This window comes from Panicum virgatum, chromosome 2K (genome assembly GCF_016808335.1).
Source record: "Panicum virgatum strain AP13 chromosome 2K, P.virgatum_v5, whole genome shotgun sequence".
Taxonomy (NCBI): domain Eukaryota; kingdom Viridiplantae; phylum Streptophyta; class Magnoliopsida; order Poales; family Poaceae; genus Panicum; species Panicum virgatum.
The window spans coordinates 39,331,458-39,349,631 of NC_053137.1; the positions used below are offsets into that span (position 1 = coordinate 39,331,458).

Below are 18,174 nucleotides of genomic sequence, written 5' to 3' on the forward strand. Positions count from 1 at the left end.
TTTGCGCGAAGCGAGGACGAAAGCGCAAGTGGATTAATTAGTAGGTGTGGTTTACTCAACTTGAAGAGTAGATCTTACCCGTTATCCCGGGCCGGGTCGTTACAGCTGGCATCAGAGCTACAAGCATATACCAGAGGTGTTGGAACCTTAAAAATCGCTTTCCGTATAAAAAATTGGAACAACAGGGTATTTTGAAAAGCTACGTTGGATTCGTTAAGGGTTGTGCTTAGAACGTAAAGTCCTAGGGAATTTATGGGAATTACTAGGTGGTTATTGTTGTATGGTTTATATTATCTGACTCCCAGCACTTTACATTTTGTCAAACCATACTCACAAGCAACTCTTAATTCTTGTAACGACGCACCTACGTTGAGGTAAGATGGTAAGGATCCTCAGTCAGCTGAGGGAGTCTGACCTTCCCGTCGGTGATGCGAACCGAACGCTGCGCTCAAGCAGTGGCCTACTTGAGCTGCTGCCAATATACCGACCTCGGTCGACTATATTGGGAGTAAAGGAACTTGTGAATACGCCTCTGAGTAGCGTATGTTAACGTTGGCCATACGGCGGAAATTGTATGGCTGCCGCTTCTATAGTGAGCGGTAATGTTTGGGAATGCTTTCATGAGTGCTGGCATGAAAGGTTCATTGGATATATATATATGTTCTGTCAATTTTCTGCAGGAACACTAACCGCGATTTGTTAAGATAAGAACGGTTAGAATGTATCGACTAGCTATATAGGGAGAGCCGTATTTATGTATACCACCGTGCTAACCACGTAAGCCCAACCATAGTTGGCAATTGTCTATCTTGTGAGGACGGTCAGGACGTGCATGCATATTTGGTTGATGTTTGATTGATTTATAATAGTTGAAGTTGCTACATGAGCTTGTTAAGGAATTTCTAGTATGAATCCTTATAAGATAAGTGTTAGTATGCTTAAAACATGAGTGAGTGAAACTCTGATTTTAGTAGCATGCTTGTTAAAATGCTTAGGTTTCCTTGGATGAAAAATATGGTTCCGAGTCATGCCTTCCTCCTAAGCCCCATCTTGTTGTTATAAGGATCTTTTCATTCCTTAGAATCTCAAATGATGAACCAGTACCAATGGTGGTTTATTATTCTTTGAGTTGGAATCATATCATCTTGTGAATTAGAACACATTTGTTTACCGCAGTCTTCTTAAAGCTTTATTTGAGAAGTCTTGAGATAATTGCATTACTCACATTTGAATCCTTTTTGATTCAGATGGCGACTTGTTCCCAGATCTTTTGGGATGAGGAGGGAAATGCTCATACCGATTGTCTGTACTGGGAGGGTTTTCCGAGGATTCTTTGGGATTCACTTCGTATCTTCCACTACCCAGATCCACCCCAGTACACGGGACGCCAGATTTCGGAAGATGGAATTAAGAAGAACAGAGTTAAGATGACCATTCCTCAGCACCCCACCTTGGAGTGGCCACCGATTGAGATCGAGGTGATTGGGTACCGTCTTGTGGATGCGTTTGAGAAAGCAGCTCTCAACGCTATCACCACTTTTTGTGAGCACCATCCCGAGGAGGTAGCAGCATATCCTATTGGTTTGTTCCCAGCAGTCAGTGCTGGAAATGCAGAGTGGCTGTTCAGGGTCACACACTTTGGACACTTGATTGGAGATGTAGCGGATGAGACTATCGAGGCAGTAGTCAGATATATGAATGCTCAGTCGCACTACCAGATACTTCAGCAGCGACACATGGACCAGGTGATAGACTTGGCCCAGAGTTTTCAGCGAGGCCTTCGTCTGAAGGATATTCAGATTGGGGGACTTCAGGATGCCGTTGCTGGGAGGGACACTGCTATTGCACAGTTTGAGCATCAGGCTATGGAGTATGGTGCTGAGATAGAGCAGCGCAACACAGTTATCGGTTTTCTTCAGGCGCAGGTGAATGAGCTGCAAGCAGATTGGGCTGATGCTTTAGCACATGTTGGTATGCTCCAGGAGCAACTAGATGCCCCAGCTGAGCCTGCAGCAGCAGAGGAGGACCCAGAGGATTAATTAGTAGGTGTGGTTTACTCAACTTGAAGAGTAGATCTTAGCCGTTATCCCGGGCCGGGTCGTTACACCACCGGTCAGACCGGTAGGCAAGACCGGTCAGACCGGTCTGTTAGTTTTTGAACAGACTCGACCGGTCAGACCGGTCTAGCGCACCGGTCAGACCGGTCCAGGCAGATCATTTCTGCAGTTTTCCTGATTCGCTTCCGATCTGCTTCGTGGTTTTGCTCGCTCGTTCGAGGCCTTTTGTGTTGGTTTAGCTTTTCCATAGCTATTCCAAACTCTGGTCAGAACGTTTGAGGGCTTGGGCGATTTTGGGACATAGGCCGACGATTCGAATTTCGAAGAAATTTTGATCGGCTCCCATTCACCCCCCCCCCTCTTGTCGCCGGCTTGGGTCCCTCACAATTCCCTTCTTAGAACAACATTTGACAGTGAGATTCTCATCAGATAGCTTCTCAGGGGCGATTTTGCAGACTTTTTCGCCAATTTCTTTGATGGTTGTTGCAGCTAAAGTTGGTGGCATGGCAACACAGGAAAAACATTTTTTACTCCTAAATGAAAATAAGGAGAACCCATTATACCAAACCTCATTTTCAAAACCTTCATCTCCGGTAGAAAATCTGCTTCACTGAAAAAACTAAGCCCCTTCCTAAATCCCAAGAAACCATTAAAGTTGCACCAGAACTCATTGCTCTACTATAGACACTTTCAAATGGAACATATATAGGAATCAGAAGCCTGTACGCCATGTAGGGGGCAACCTGACCATAAAATGAGGGATTGCCTTGACATAATGAATGGATTCAGCGACCCTGGCAAGTGCCACAACTTTCTTGTTATGTTTTACCAGCAATCCTAGAGATTTTGTCTACATCATGATACATAGGGGATGGAAACAAGGGGATCTCCTCCATATGCTCACTGGCTTTGGAAGATCAGATCGAAGTCAGCGCATGCATCACTGCTAGGAAATTGCACCAATATGTATTGATGGCTATGAGGAGCCAAGTACAAATTGATTGGGAGCTATTCAAAGTGAAGTCGCTCAAGCAAACAGATCATGTCACTCAACAATTTTTAATTTGGTCAAAAGTCAGTACTTCATATTTTAATAACATTTAAACTGCCTCGATTTATGCATTTAGCTAATATGCTGTTGTGGGACCGGGGGCCGGCGTTAGGGGACGGTGTCGGGAACGAGGGAGGGGGCGTTAGGGGCCGTGCGCGCGTGTGTCCCGGGTCCGCGCCCCTACGGCCGGCCAGATCCGCACCACTGCCCAGGTCCGCGCTGCCGCCCGACCGAATACATGGCCGCCGCTCGAGCGCGCCTCCATGGCCGCTGCGCCGGATGTTGCAGGGGAGAGGGAGGAGGGAGAGGGGCACGGTTGCAGGGGAGGAGGGGGAGGGAGAGGGCCAGTGCCGGAGGTCGGAGCGGGCGGCGCGGGATGGGAGTGGGGGAGAAAGAGAGTCGAGCGAGTGGGTTAGGGTTAGGATTTTTTATATAGTCGCCGGGAGTGAGGGAGAAAGAGAGTTGAGCGATTGGGTTAGGGTTAGGATTTTTTTATATAGTCGCTGGGCTGAGATGGACCTTTTGCTAGCAGGCTGGGCCTGTTTTACTGAGGTGGTTGACTTATTACATTGCCCGTCTCGGTTAATCAATTAACCGAGACGGTTACGTTAGGATGACCCCCTCGGTTAATAGAAATTAATCGTGGCGGTTATTTTTGTAGTGTCCTCCTCGGTTAATCAATTTCGGGAGGCGGGTTTTTAACCGCTTCGGTTAATAAAAAATGATTGCAGTGGTTAAAAATCATGCTCGCCTCCGAGCCCATTTAAAAGCGCCTCGATTAATCAGAATTTGTAGTAGTGAAGGGAGAGTTTCATGGGATGTGAGAGGAGTTTCATCCCCATGACACTCATCTGGCTCAGTTACCAAGTTTTTGCTCTTGATAACTATGCAATGAAACTATGCATTGAGACTGCCTAATAATAAGTGAGTAAATATATATGTGCTACAATCTTGTGAAAATTTGTGGACTGGGATTTGGGGAATGATAGTGTAGACGCTCAGCGTGTGCAGCTCGATCGAGGTGTGATTGCTTTGCTCGGAAGGGGCAGTTATGTGTGGAGCGCCTCGTGTTGATCACTGCTACGAAAATGAGTGATGTGTGGAGCGGCTTGTGTTGATCACTACTACAAAAATTATTTGTAGGAATGCTTCATTTTTACTGGGATGGGTCAAAAGTTAACCCACTCCTACAAAAAAAATGAGGCTACTGTAGTAATTGACCCGCACCTAAAAATTATTTTAAGAGGCGGCTGAAAATGGGGATCATTTTCAGGGGATGGATGACACCATCACCCACCGCTAAAAATGCCCGACAAAAATACAGTTGTCACCTTCTTCCTCCTCCTGATAGTCCATTACTTGCTCGGGGGAGGTGCTGCCCAAAAATCAAAAGAAAACAAAAGGGGAGGAAGGTTTTAAGCTTGATTTCCTTCGAGTTGGGGCATTATGAGATAAGTTGATGCTAATCCTATGTCTGTTATAAGCTCTTTGGATAGTTTAAGGCTCAAGCTCAAATGGACCTCTCTTTGCCTCTAGCTAGATCTAGATTTCCATGGTTTGGATTTGTCATTTGGGACTACATTTGCCTCAAATTTTTGAATGAATTAATCTTAATGTAGCAGAAGAACTAGATTATGCTATCATTTGGAATTATTTTTTATGTTTTTTCTTTGCTCCTAAGTAGATATTTTTCTAGATCCATGGAGGAGAGAAGAAGAAGATTTGGTTTTTTCTATATTTACACAAGCATGATAGTTTTTTCCCAACATTAAGTGGGACAATAATAGTTTGGCATCTCACTTTTAGTAGTTAGTACATTTTAAATTGATTTTTCCAATATCTACACATATATAAAAGTACATATTTATATACCATTTCTTTATAAAATTGTGGAAGAGATAGTTTTTGTCCATTGAAATTATTTTTTGTTGTTGTTCAAAGATGAATAGGACATAGATTTACCATTTGGGGCTCTATTTGCCTTAAAGTGTTTAGTAGGACAACAAGATGGTGTAATCATTTGTACTCAATCTTTATGTTTTCGCCTCATGCCTAAGCAAATAAATTCATAGATCCATGGAGGAGAGAGAAGGAGATTTGATCTTTTTCTATTTTTACACATGCATCCATGGGTCCGTATCCGTCCCTAAAAATCATTTTCTTAGTAGTGGATATGTCAATCCAACTGTCCAATGTCTGCTGTAATACCCGGTCTGGGTGCACTCTTCTTTTAAATATAATCAGCAGCTCTCCTGGCTGATTAGTTTAAAGAAAAAGACAGCCTAGGCTGTGGTCAATTGCGGAATCTAAAAAATGGTTGTTTGTTTCCACCGTAGCTTACGAAAGCAGCGTTCCAGAATCTGAATTTTGAAACAAATTGAGACCAAGTCAATGTCTAAAGGCAATGAAGCAATTAACTAAGATGCAAAAATTAAGAAATAAATAAATAATTGGAGGAGGTGGTTCTACCTTCAACCCATCAGGAATCAAACTCCAAGTTTGGGTACTGTTTCGTTGGTGGAATGAGAGTGGATGGGATGGAGTGGCTCCGTAACTTGTTACCCTTAGAGGTTGCCGCCTCCTAGATATTTCAGCTCTTCAAGTAGTTTGTGAAGAAACCCCAATTGCTCTTGTGTGGGGTGCGCTCAGTTCGCTGTGTGGTTATCCCTTTGCTCAATTTCCTTCTTACAGTTTACTTTGAGCATTTTATAGTTGTATAGATTAAGTTGTATATTGCCTCTTAGCTTGCAAACCCTCACCTAGAATAGAGTAGAGAAAATTAGTTCTAGGGATTATCTTATGTTACTAATAAATTTTTCTAAGTGTTGTGTTTTAGTGAAGATCACCTTTTCACACCCCTTTAGACGGTATTCTGGATTTAAAAACCAAACTCCGCATGGATAAAAAGGGCGCGCTCGGAAATACGAGCAATCACACCCTTTTCTCTGGGATGAAATGATGAAAGAGAAAATCAGATCCAAAAGTTAGTATTACTCTCTTGGCCAACTTGCAGAGGCCTAGATTACAGTGTTCATGCTATTCTCAAAAGAAAATGTCAAAGTGATTTTGCTACAGCATTACTTCAAAATCCATACGTTATCTTTGAAAGTTTCAAATGTTATTAGTTTGAATGTTGAGATATGCTACGTTTAAAGGGAAATATAAAAGCCAGCTATACCCCTATAAACAATACAGTTTGTTCTGGTCAAAGTGTGTCATCTTTGCATTCTGCGCCGAAAGCCTGAACAATATATGCCTAATATTTTCGCATATGTCATACACAACAAAAGCCAAACATGGCCGTGTTTGGTTTGGTGTGGAAAAATTTTCATGGAAACTTTTTGCCCCTTGACCACTAATTAGGAGTATTAAATGAAGTCTAATTACAAAACCACCCCCACAACCCCCCGTGTAAATCGCGAGACAAATCTAATGAGGCCTTTAACCGCATAATTACTGTAGCATCGCTGTAGCATCACTGTAGCAAATCATCAATTAATTGCCGTCATTAGATTCGTCTCGAAAAGTTACACATATCCCTGAAAAAATTTTGCAAATAGACTTCATTTAATACTTCATGCATGCATTCGTCTTTTTGTGTAAAGTTGACGTGACAGCTAACCAAACACGACCCATTTTATAGGGCACAAACACATGCTGACAGGTAAGATATAAGGCCTCTTCCCAAGGTCGGCTCTTGGCTAGCTTATAGAATTTTTTAATCGATGAACAGTGTCAAAAGTGAAGAGCTATCTCTTATTCAAGAGATAGTCTCATACACAAATTTTAAGATTACAAGAGGATGACGTGTGGGGTCATTCATGCTATGAGCTATGTGCTAAGAGCCATATCACTGGAACGGTTGTCTCTGCTTGGAGCTAGGCATAACTTTGGAGGAGGCCTAAGAGGGTTATGCTATTCGTCGCTAGTCAGTTCCTCAAGTAAGTTCGTTGGGCGCTAAATCAGATGATTCAGCTTTCCTGTAATCAAGCATTTCTGGACAGTACCGCCTCGCAAGCACTTCCACTTGCTCGATAAAAGGCTTCTCTCTGTGGCCACCAATCATGCGGATCATCTGGTTCCACCGTTGACGGCAAAGCTCCCCAGATCTGAGTAAGTGAAATAACCCGTTATTGTAGCTGAAGTGGACAAATACCAGTTGTTTTAATAAATATGGACCATTTATGAAAACTACTAGATAATACAAACAGACTGTGTTGAAGCAAAGTCCGCAATCAGAAGTCACCTGTGATCAAGAAGCCTCTCCCAGTCAACATCTTCAACACAAACAGCATCAACCTTTTGAAGCCTGGTTTGTTGTTAAGAAAATTCAGTGCAGGCTATATATAATGTATCATGATAACATATATCTAAAAGAAAAAAATCTACCAGGAAAAAATGTAGCAGGTGACAACAGGAGGAATTTGCATATAGTCTGAACATACCATCCACACTTTGTTTGAACAAGATAGCAGCATATTGTTGAGGTACACACATTGACCAAACCCCCTTCCTCTAAAAAAACTTGCACTTCACTCAATTCATTAAGAGTTTGTTCATGAAATAAAAAGAGTAAGCTACATGGAGGGTCATGAAATCACCTGTATGGAGTATTAGACTCATTTGGAATTGGTATGAAAGTAGACATGATTATTTGCCCGGTACTAGAGTATATGGGCAAGTTGGACAAAATCAAAAGAAGAGAGAGAGCAAATACAGCCTTTTTCCTTACTCAAATAATATACTTATTTTTCGCAGGCACTTTAGGTCAGATCATAATCATAGTAAAAATGTCTTGCTGATGATATGTAACATTTAATTATGACATAAATTCAAGATATAACCTATATAACTTATGCTTCCATCAATAGATAATCATCAGTATCTGCCCAGATTCCTTCTTTAACCAGTGGCGATGCTAATTGCTGGTACCTGGTATGCATCATAAGTTTCATTTAGTGACTATGTGTGATGATAGTCAATTCATATATAAGCTGAAAAATTAGGACAGACAACAACATTAGCAGTACCAAGGATTGGGATCCATTAGTAAATGTTAGCTAAAAAATACAAAACCCCAAACATTCTGAATTTAATAAGAATTTGACAAAGTGTCAATACAAAGCATGTTAGCTAAAAAATGTGGAAGATAATTTATATGCAATTCTAATAATTCAATTACTGGCAGAATCTGTACCAGTGCCACGTTCCAGCTAGCCTAGCCTTGCTGGAAAATGTCTAACAATCAGTACACCGAAGAGAAACTCAACATTGCACTAAATAGTGTGTTCAAACTTGTACAAAAAAAAAGTGATGCAATGCATGGACATTCAGCTCTGAAGATGTCTCCATCAGTTTGAAGGAGACAAACGCAGATCAATATAAAAGAAAATGCAGAAAACCTGAAACATACTCAGACTGGTTTTAAATGTATGATGTCAGGACAACTTAATCAGTTTCTCTAACAACATATATTTAAAACCAGAGGGGGTACAAAATTATGCACAGATTCAAAGAGGAAATTATGTGATGCATTAAGTGGCTAGCAAACTAACCACTTCAAGCAGCAGTCCTTGTTACTACGGGTGGTTAATTTTTCACTGATGGCCTCCCAGGAAATGTTATCTCTTAGCTGCCACAAAAGTAAATAAACCACTTGATTGTATGGTATGCAGGAATGAAACAAAAGAGCACTGATGGAAGATTGTAAACATAAAATCTGGTGTCAAAAGCATATTATGGACAAGGATAAAGAATCACACACCTGGCGATGACTAGGAGTGATCTTTTGGTGAGCCTTCACACGCAAGTCCAAATTTACCAGATCAAACAAGTTTTGGTATTCATCCTGAGTCCAAGACCCTGAATATTTTACCAGTTAAAGAGGGCACCATGATGGACAAGTATACACTCCAATCAACCATATCCACTGGAAATAAGGGACATCTACTCCAAAGATGCAGGTAACTATGAGAACCCTGGTTCATACTATTTTTAAATGATAGACTACAAGCCATAAGCACATTCTATGAAATTATCTCTTCTAATGAAATCTGAAATATAACAAAACAAACTGAAGTAAAAAAGTTGCTCTACAATTAAATCCCAGAATCTTGTTTTTTTACTAAACCAATTTTCCTGAGTGCCACGAAAATAATGCAAGTTCTGGTAGAGTGTACAGCAAATAGAATAATGAAGAGATTTATAATTGCAATAATGAAAATAAACATTTATAAGTTAAAGAATCAAGTTTGGTGAAAAACATATGAATCAGCTAAATTATGATAAGCTTATAAGTCATAGCAGGGACACACACCTTTCTTTAAATTTTTGGGTTTCATTCATCTCCAAGTATCTTTTACATGGATTTCACTCTTTCCAAGGTCTGTTGCCAGTTCCTTCCAACTTGTGCCATTCTTTTCAACAAACCTGTATCATGCATGCCAATCTCAATCATATGAAGCCAATCAGAAACAAGATCTTAAGGCTACTCCAGGTCCCAATACAAGAACAACACAAAGTTTTGTTTCAGAAAGTCCCAATGCAATTAATTGTTGGATGATGTTGTCTATGACAATGGATCCAAAACAAGTATCAAGGAAATAACTCCACCCAGTGCTATTGTGCAGTTTCCAACAGTTGAATTTGAGGACCTTTGCTTAAACTGTATCTCCACGAAGATGCTACTTTCCTCACTCTCATCAATTTACTACCCAGTCAGCAAAAATCCTACACGGCAGATCATTTAATGTGCGTGATACTATACATTGGAGTAGCTTAACATTACTTCTCAAGATAAATACCAACAAAACATACTGCAGAGCTAGGTTCTATATTACGCAGGATGTACATCACAATGGTACAAATAGCATATCCAAGTAAAAGCATCATTTACAAAAAAAAACTCAATTTTTTAAGCAAATTACTAATGTTATACAGAAAGTATCAAAGTACCAAAGTAAATAACTCAAGGCTATAGATAGAAGTCACAGAGCTACATAGCATATTACCATACATGCCAATATGCATTTGTAGTTATTAGTTAATGTGAGAGAGAGGATAGGAGAGAATAATAGCTTATCTTCCTCCAAACCCTAGAAGGGTGGGATATATAGATCCTATACATGGGCCTCTAGATGGGCCTCTATACATGGGCTTAATATACTCCAACACCCCCCCCCCCCCCCCCCCCCGCAGTCTGACCTACCGGCGCAGCGGTGTTCAAGACTGGACAATAAGAAAGCTAACACCCCCCGCAGTCTGAACTATCGGCGCAGCGGTGTTCAAGACTGGACAAGAAGAGAGTACAACAGGGTACAAAGGGCAAATACCCCCTGCAGCCACAACTAGCCACCGGCTACGTTGAGGCTGAATCGAAAATCCGAGAAGGTCGAGGAGGGCAGCCCCTTGGTGAAGATGTCAGCAAACTGGGAGGTAGTCGGGACATGGAGTACCCGAACATCGCCGATCGCGACTCTGTCGCGCACGAAGTGTAGGTCGATCTCCACGTGCTTCGTTCGCTGATGCTGGACGGGGTTGGTGGAGAGATACACGGCGCTGACGTTGCCGCAGTAGACGAGAGTGCTCTTGGCGAGCGGGATGTGGAGCTCCGCCAAGAGCTGTCGTAGCCAGGACGCCTCCGCCACGCCGTTAGCGACAGCCCGGTACTCCGCCTCGGCACTGGAGCGGGAGACAACCGGCTGCCGCTTGGACGACCAGGAGACCAGGTTGCCGCCTAGGAAGACGGCGTAGCCGGAAGTGGAGCGACGAGTGTCTGGGCAGCCAGCCCAGTCAGCGTCGGTGTAGACCACCAGCTCAGCAGAGGACGAGCGATGAAGCACCAGGCCGAGGTCCACAGTGCCACGGACGTACCGGAGGAGACGCTTCAGCGCAGCAAGGTGTGACTCCCGGGGATCATGCATATGGAGACAGACCTGCTGGACAGCGTAGGTGAGGTCCGGCCTGGTGAAGGTGAGGTACTGCAACGCGCCGGCCAGACTCTTGTAGGCCGTAGGATCAGCCACTGGATCGCCCAGATCAGCAGACAACTTTGCCTGAGTGTCGACAGGAGTGGAGAAGGGCTTGCAATCAGTCATCCCAGCCCGCTCCAGGATATCAAGAGCGTACTGCCGCTGGTGAAGGAGAAGACCAAACGGGCGAGGCTCAACAGTGACACCCAATAAGTGGTGGAGCTGACCAAGATCCTTCATAGCGAACTCCTGCTGCAGAGAGGAGATGACACTCTGAAGCAACTGCGGACTGGAGGCTGTGAGCACAATGTCATCGACATAGAGCAGTAGATATGCAGCCTCATCCCCACGGCGGTAGACGAAGAGAGACGTGTCAGACTTGGTCTCGGTGAATCCCAATGTCAGCAAGAATGTGGCGAACCGAGAGTACCAAGCCCGAGGAGCCTGCTTCAGTCCATAGAGAGACTTGTTGAGCCGGCAGACCATATCTGGGCGACTCGAGTCCACAAATCCCGCTGGCTGAGAGCAATAGACAGTCTCTGACAGAGTGCCGTGAAGAAACGTATTCTTCACGTCCAGCTGGTGCACAGGCCAAGAGCGCGAGAGCGCAAGCGAAAGGACCGTGCGCACCGTAGCGGGCTTCACGACTGGGCTGAAAGTTTCATCATAATCAACACCAGACCGTTGAGTGAACCCCAGAGAACCCAGCGAGCCTTGTAGCGCGCCAGTGTGCCATCAGCCCGACGCTTGTGCGTCCAGATCCACTTGCCAGTCACCACATTGCAACCAGACGGACACGGCACGAGGTCCCACGTCTGGTTGGCAAGAAGAGCCGCGTACTCCTCTTCCATCGCGCGACGCCAGTGAGGATCCGCTAAGGCGTCGCGGACAGAGGAGGGTACCGGAGAGACCCGCGGCTCTCCCTCGGTGGCGGAGAGAGTCGCGGCCTGAGACGCCATCCGCCGAGTCACCATGGGATGGATATGCCGAGGATCCCGATGGATGACTGGCGGGTGGTACACCTCTGGCTCAGCTCGAGAGGGAGACGGAGGAGGCGGCGTCGGCGACGGCTCCGGTGTAGTCGTCGCAGGAGCCTCTGGAGTAGGAGGCGGCGCCGGTGTCGGCGCCGAACGACGCCGGTACACCTGCACCGGCTCAGCATACCGCTGCGGCGCCGGGGAAGGCATCGGGGCCGTGCGTGGCGCAGCAGGAGACACCGGGGCCGCGCGTGGAGCAGCAGGAGACACCGGTTCCGCGTGTGGCACGATCGGAGCTCCGGGGGCCGCGCTCGGCGCAGCAGGGATCACCGGAAATGGCGCCAGTGTACTGGGAAAACCTGCAGGGAAAGTACAGACAGGAACAGGTGGCAGAACCACCAGGTCAGTCGGAAATAGACGACGTGTCGGGAGATCAGGACGCGGCGAGAGGTGAGGTCAAAGCATCGGTACCCCTTGTGGTCAGGGGAGTAACCAAGGAATACACAACGAGTCGAGCGGGGCGCCAGCTTGTGAGGAGCAGTGGCGGAGGTGTTAGGGTAACACGCACACCCGAAGACCCGAAGATGGTCGTAGCGAGGAGGGGTACCGAAAAGAGCGTGGTGTGGAGTAGGAGCAGGAGAAGCAGTGGACGGAAGACGGTTGAGCAAGTAGGTGGCGGTGTGGAGGCTCTCAGCCCAGAAGCGCGGAGGCAGAGAGGCCTGGATCAGAAGGGTGCGCACGACGTCGTTCGTCATGCGAATCATCCGCTCAGCCTTGCCGTTCTGAGGAGAGGTATATGGATAAGACATACGCAGCTGAACACCCCGAGAGAGGAAGAAAGAACGGGAGGTGGAGTTGTCGAACTCCCGCCCGTTGTCACACTGGACGGCATTAACGGTGAGGCCGAAGTGAGTGGACACCTAGGCAAAGAAGTGGAGGGTGGGGAAGGTGTTAGACTTGGCGCGCAAAGGAAACATCCAAGAGTAGTGCGAGAAGTCATCGACCACCACCAGATAGTACTTATAACCAGAAATGCTAAGTACAGGAGAGGTCCACAGGTCACAGTGAACAAGGTCAAATGCATGCGCCGCATGCGAAGAAGAAGAAAAAGGGAGCCGAACATGACGACCGAGCTGGCACGCATGGCAGAGGGGCTCAGCAGGAGCCCTAGTACCAGGAACATTGGCACTATGACTGAGCTGAGTCAGAACGTCGCGGCCAGGGTGACCAAGATGGCGGTGCCAAGTGGTGGAAGATGGTGTCGCAGCAAAAGCGGCAGACCAAGACGACTAGGGCGAAGAAGGCGAGAGTGGTGCAGCGGAAGAAGGAAGGCGAAGGGTGTAAAGGGGCCCCGTGGTGTCACACCGGAGTAGCGGACGCCGGGAGGCCGAATCCTTTACAGTGAGGCCAGAAGAATCAAACTCGATGGAACAAGAATTGTCAGCTGTAAACTGACGAATGGAAAGAAGGTTATGAACCTTCTGAGGAGCCACAAGGACATTGGGAAGACGAAAAGACCCAGGAGCAGAACCCCAGGCGGTGACAGGAAGGCAAGACCCATCACCAACCATGATGGAAGAAGGACAAGAGGGGTGTGGGGGTCGGACAGAAGAGAGGATACCGGCATGTGGGGTGGTGTGGAAGGAGGCACCCGAGTCGGCGATCCACTCGGTGCTGACCGGCTGCGTCCGCCCCGTGGCGCTGAAGGACGGCGCCAGTGCGGCCTGGTCCCACCCCCCAGGCCAGGTCGGCTGCTGGCTGGGTGGAGCGGGCGGGAGCCAGAACGACGCGAACAGAGGGGCAGCAGCGGCGAGCATGGCTGCCAGCTGGGGCTGAGGACGAGGGCCCACCCCCTGTGCGGCGGGCGCGACGGCCTGGGCTTGCTCGGCGTGCGCGACGGGCGCGACGGCCTGCGCAGCGGCGAGGGAGGCAGCAGCCCGCGTGGGATCCCTGTGCGCGACGGCCTGCGCGGCGTGTGCGACGGGCGCAACGGCCTGCGCGGCGTGCACGGCAGCGAGAGAGGCGGCGGCCCGCGCGGCCTGCGCAGCGTGCGCGGCGGGCGCGACGGCTGCCACAAAGGCGGCGGCGGCGGCGTGCGTGGCGCGGCCCGCGCCCTAGAGCAGAGGAGGCGCCTGGGCGGCGGCCTGGAATAGAGGAGGGGCGGCCCCCACGCCCGGGAACAGAGGAGCAGCGGCAGAGGCTGTGGATCCAGCGCCAGGGGGCAGCGCGTGGCCAGCGGAGGCACATGCGCCCTGGGGCCACGCCACGCCGTGAGCAGAGGCGGCGGCAGCGGCCCAGGGTGCGGCGGCGGCAGGCCAGGGGGCGGAGGCCCACGGGGAAGACGGCCCTGGCGGCGGTGGCGCGTCCCTTGCGCCACCCGCGCGGGCGGCACCAGCCGCGACCGCAGCCCCCGCGCAAGCACCCGCGTTGGCGGCAGATCGGGCCAGGCAAGGCCACACGCCCGCGGCCGGAGCAGACGGGAAGCCTGATGCGCCCGCAGGGGCAGCGGCGATGGGATGGTGCCACGCGTGCGGCTCGGCTTGCACGAGATGGTCATCAGGGGCTTCGGAGGCAGCGCCCGCGCCCTGCCCGCCCTGGATAGCTGCTGCGCCAGCCCCTGCACCGCCATGGACAGCGGCAAGGGCGGCGGCAGCGGCAGCTCCCGCCCAGGGGCCAGGTCGGGCGGCGGCCAGGGCCCTCCCGGCGGCGGATCCCACGCCCAGGGTGGTGCCCGCGGCCCCTGCTGCGGCAGCCGGCAGCCGGCCATCGGCGGCGTCCAGGCCGTTGCTGTCTCCTGCGGCGTGCAGCGCACGCGCACGGCACGCGGAGCAGACATGCGGCCCAAGGTGCGCACCGACCTGCAGGGACAACGGCCCAAGAGCAGAGCAGGGCGTGCAGCCCATGTCACAGGCGCACGGAGGCGCCGTGCCTCTCGCGAACAGAGGAGTGCCGGGGGCGCCCGTGCCTCCGGCCGGCCATGGTAATAATAGCTTATCTTCCTCCAAACCCTAGAAGGGTGGGATATATAGATTCTATACGTGGGCCTCTAGATGTGCCTCTATAAATGGGCTCAATATACTCCAACAGTTAATTTGACTTCAAAATGCAGTGATGCTAGTAGTTATCTCTTCATCTCTTAGCACAATTTTGGATAGTAAAGAATCCGGATAGAATTAAGGGCTAGCGTTCATGCAGTCTGACTTATTGGTTGAGTTCCACAGCTAAAACACAAAAAATTTAGAAACTCAGGCAAACCACAGTGGAGAATAATATGATTCTTTAAAAGGGGCGTACCCAGTGCCGTAGGCTTCCCGCACTGTGCGGGGTCTTCTCAATATAAAATAAATAATGCTAGAATGAAAATGGACAAAATAAAATAAAGTTCATATGATCTCAGAAGGAGAATTTACGGTACCATCGAACTATCTCATATTCCTCTTGAGTCCATTTACGTTCGGCACTCCTATAAAGTAAAATCCGTGCTCGTTTGTATATGGCCATCTGTGGTCTATGAGGTAATGAGGTTGCTGCAACACAAGTCATTAATAAGCCATCTGCTGCCCAGATCAGGAAAACGTACACTTTGACTAACGAGATTCAAGCAATGTTACATTATCTACTAGCTAATTTCCCAAAGTATATGCAAATTACATATTATGTGAGAACGAAGTTTGCAGTCAAAAATATGAGCTTAAAGACTGATTTCAATTTCCAGTTGAAGATGTACATGTGTAACTGATATGATCGTAAAAAGGAAAGACAACATAAGAGGGGAATGTAAAAGAGATAGCACTAGATGTTTTTGGCTTACCTATTTCAGCCCAACAACCACTGAGCTCTGGATGTTTCATGCTAGCCCGAATCATCTCTAACCTTTTCTCTCCCAATTGCTTCATCTATACCAAGAAACAAATTATCAGAATTGAAGTTTGGACCATGGTGAGCATGTGAAGTCACTCATTTATTTATTTGATAAATAGAAGAAAGTAGGAATAATGATATAACATCAATATCCAAAATAATTAACGCACATAACAAAGGTTACTATCCAAATATGGAACACAAATTACCTAAAAGGTACAGGTTAAAACTCTGTAAATAACATCCCAAACTCCCTTTGAAGGTAACACAAAAATTAAAGGAGATAAATATGCATAAGAAAAGCTGGATTACATGAATGTTAAATGGTCTGTTGAAGTTTCTTATACAAAACAGTACATACAAATATAAGTGCAACACGAAAAGTTCATTCCATCAATATGTTTAACACTTCAACAAATAATTGACAGTAGTCTCATAGTAAATAGGTTGACTTGGACAGAATTGTCACAATCCATCTATGTAAGATAAAGAACAACGTCACTGAGTAACAAACAATAGTAAGCGCTGTCTCATACTTCCAAGCTTAGGTCATAGTTTTCAGTCAAGTATGCTAATAACCTAATACATAATCGTACGCTTATTAGCAAGCAAAAGCACTATCCAGAAACACACATGACTTATGAAACGGACTATACAGAATTACAAACTATAAAGCAAGAGAAGATACCCCTGCATATTTCTCGATGGCTTCCATTAGTTTCACATCTTCCTCAGGGGTAAACCGTTTCCCATGCACCAGTCCAAAATCACCACTTCCATCACCTTCTTCATCAGCACCACCACCATCAATATTAAACACCTCCACATCATCAGTGAAGCTCACTCGTTTACCCTTGTCCTTTCGACGTACCATGTTAACTTTTCCGCTTTTGCCACCATCGTTGTCATCCTTACTTATCTTTTTCTCTTCGTTGCAATTCTTGACATCTCCAGCTGGTGTATTCTGACTTAGGTCTACACCGATATTATCTCTCTCTTTTCTCCTCTTTTTCTTCCCCTCTGTATTTTGCCCCATCTTTGACATGTTAACTTCATTGCCCTCTTCCAAGGTAACTGAAGGTTCCTTCCTTTTCCTCTTCTTAGCACCCCCTGAAACAATTTGATCACGAGAAGAACCATTTGAGGAAGTCTCGCCATCCCAGTGCTTCCGTTTGCCCTTGTTTGACTTACTATCATGCTCTCCTTCTCCTTTGTTCTTTTCTACATACTCTGACCCAACACTTCCATAATTAGCATCAAGTATCTGCTTCTGGCTGATAGTACCAACCTCCTTATTTTTCTTCTTTTTCTTCCTGTCTTTCTTCACATCCCTTTCGCTCATGATGACCTCTGCATGCTCCGGGCACGTTTTTTCATACATCTTGGCTGACACTTCAGCACGCTCCATCTCAACGCTATGATTCTTGTCATCAGATTGAATTGATCTATTGCCATCGCCTCCATGACCATCCTTGTCTTTCCCCTTTCTCTGCTTCTTGTCTTTCTTGCTCCTCTGGCTTTTTTTTCTCGTCATTGCTTCCTGTAACAGCCTTCACCTCACTGTGCTCTGCAGCAGAACCCCTTTGCATTGCCTATTTGATGCTGGCACAAAAATTTAAGAAATGAACCGGTATTAGTATCCAGTGAGATCAAAGTCCTATATATAGTACTATTGGAAATTGGCATAGGCCAAGTAGGAAATTGGAATACTATTGGAATAGCCTGAAATACGCCTATATGTTTTTGTACAGCTCACACGAGATTACCGGAGAGTGCTGTGCTGGAGGTGGACGTTCATCAAGGGCGGGCGGACACCAGAAGCTGCCGGCGGCGCTCGGACAGCTCCGTGCTGAGTATCCACGCTCGTCCTTTCCGGTGGCTCGTCGCGGATAGGCGGCACTCGTGCGTGCTGCGACTGCGACGGCGGCGGCGACGGCGTCGGGGCTCCTCGTTGCCGGCGGCCAGCGCTGGCGCGGGCACGCAGACACCGGGCGGCGGCCGCGCGCGTGCTGTGCGCGTGCTTGGGCGGAGCTATGGGTGGATAGGTAAGCAACTTATCCATAAAGCTCACTAAAACTCATTTACTAAAAAATGTTAAAAAATATTAAATCAGTATTTCAAAAATATTGATCCAATCATTGAAAAATATTGAATCGGCATTTTGAAAATGTTGAATCAATATTCTAAAAATATTGAACCAACAGTTTTGTCTCATCTTCTCTGGCGTCGGCGGCGGGCAGCGGTGGGGGAAAGAGAGG

At 47.1% G+C, this 18,174-nt stretch overlaps 1 pseudogene; it reads right to left on the reverse strand.

The window, feature by feature from the left end:
* Window positions 1-6,773: 6,773 nt before the first annotated feature.
* LOC120675971 lies at window positions 6,774-17,948 on the reverse strand (annotated as a pseudogene).
* Window positions 17,949-18,174: the final 226 nt, after the last annotated feature.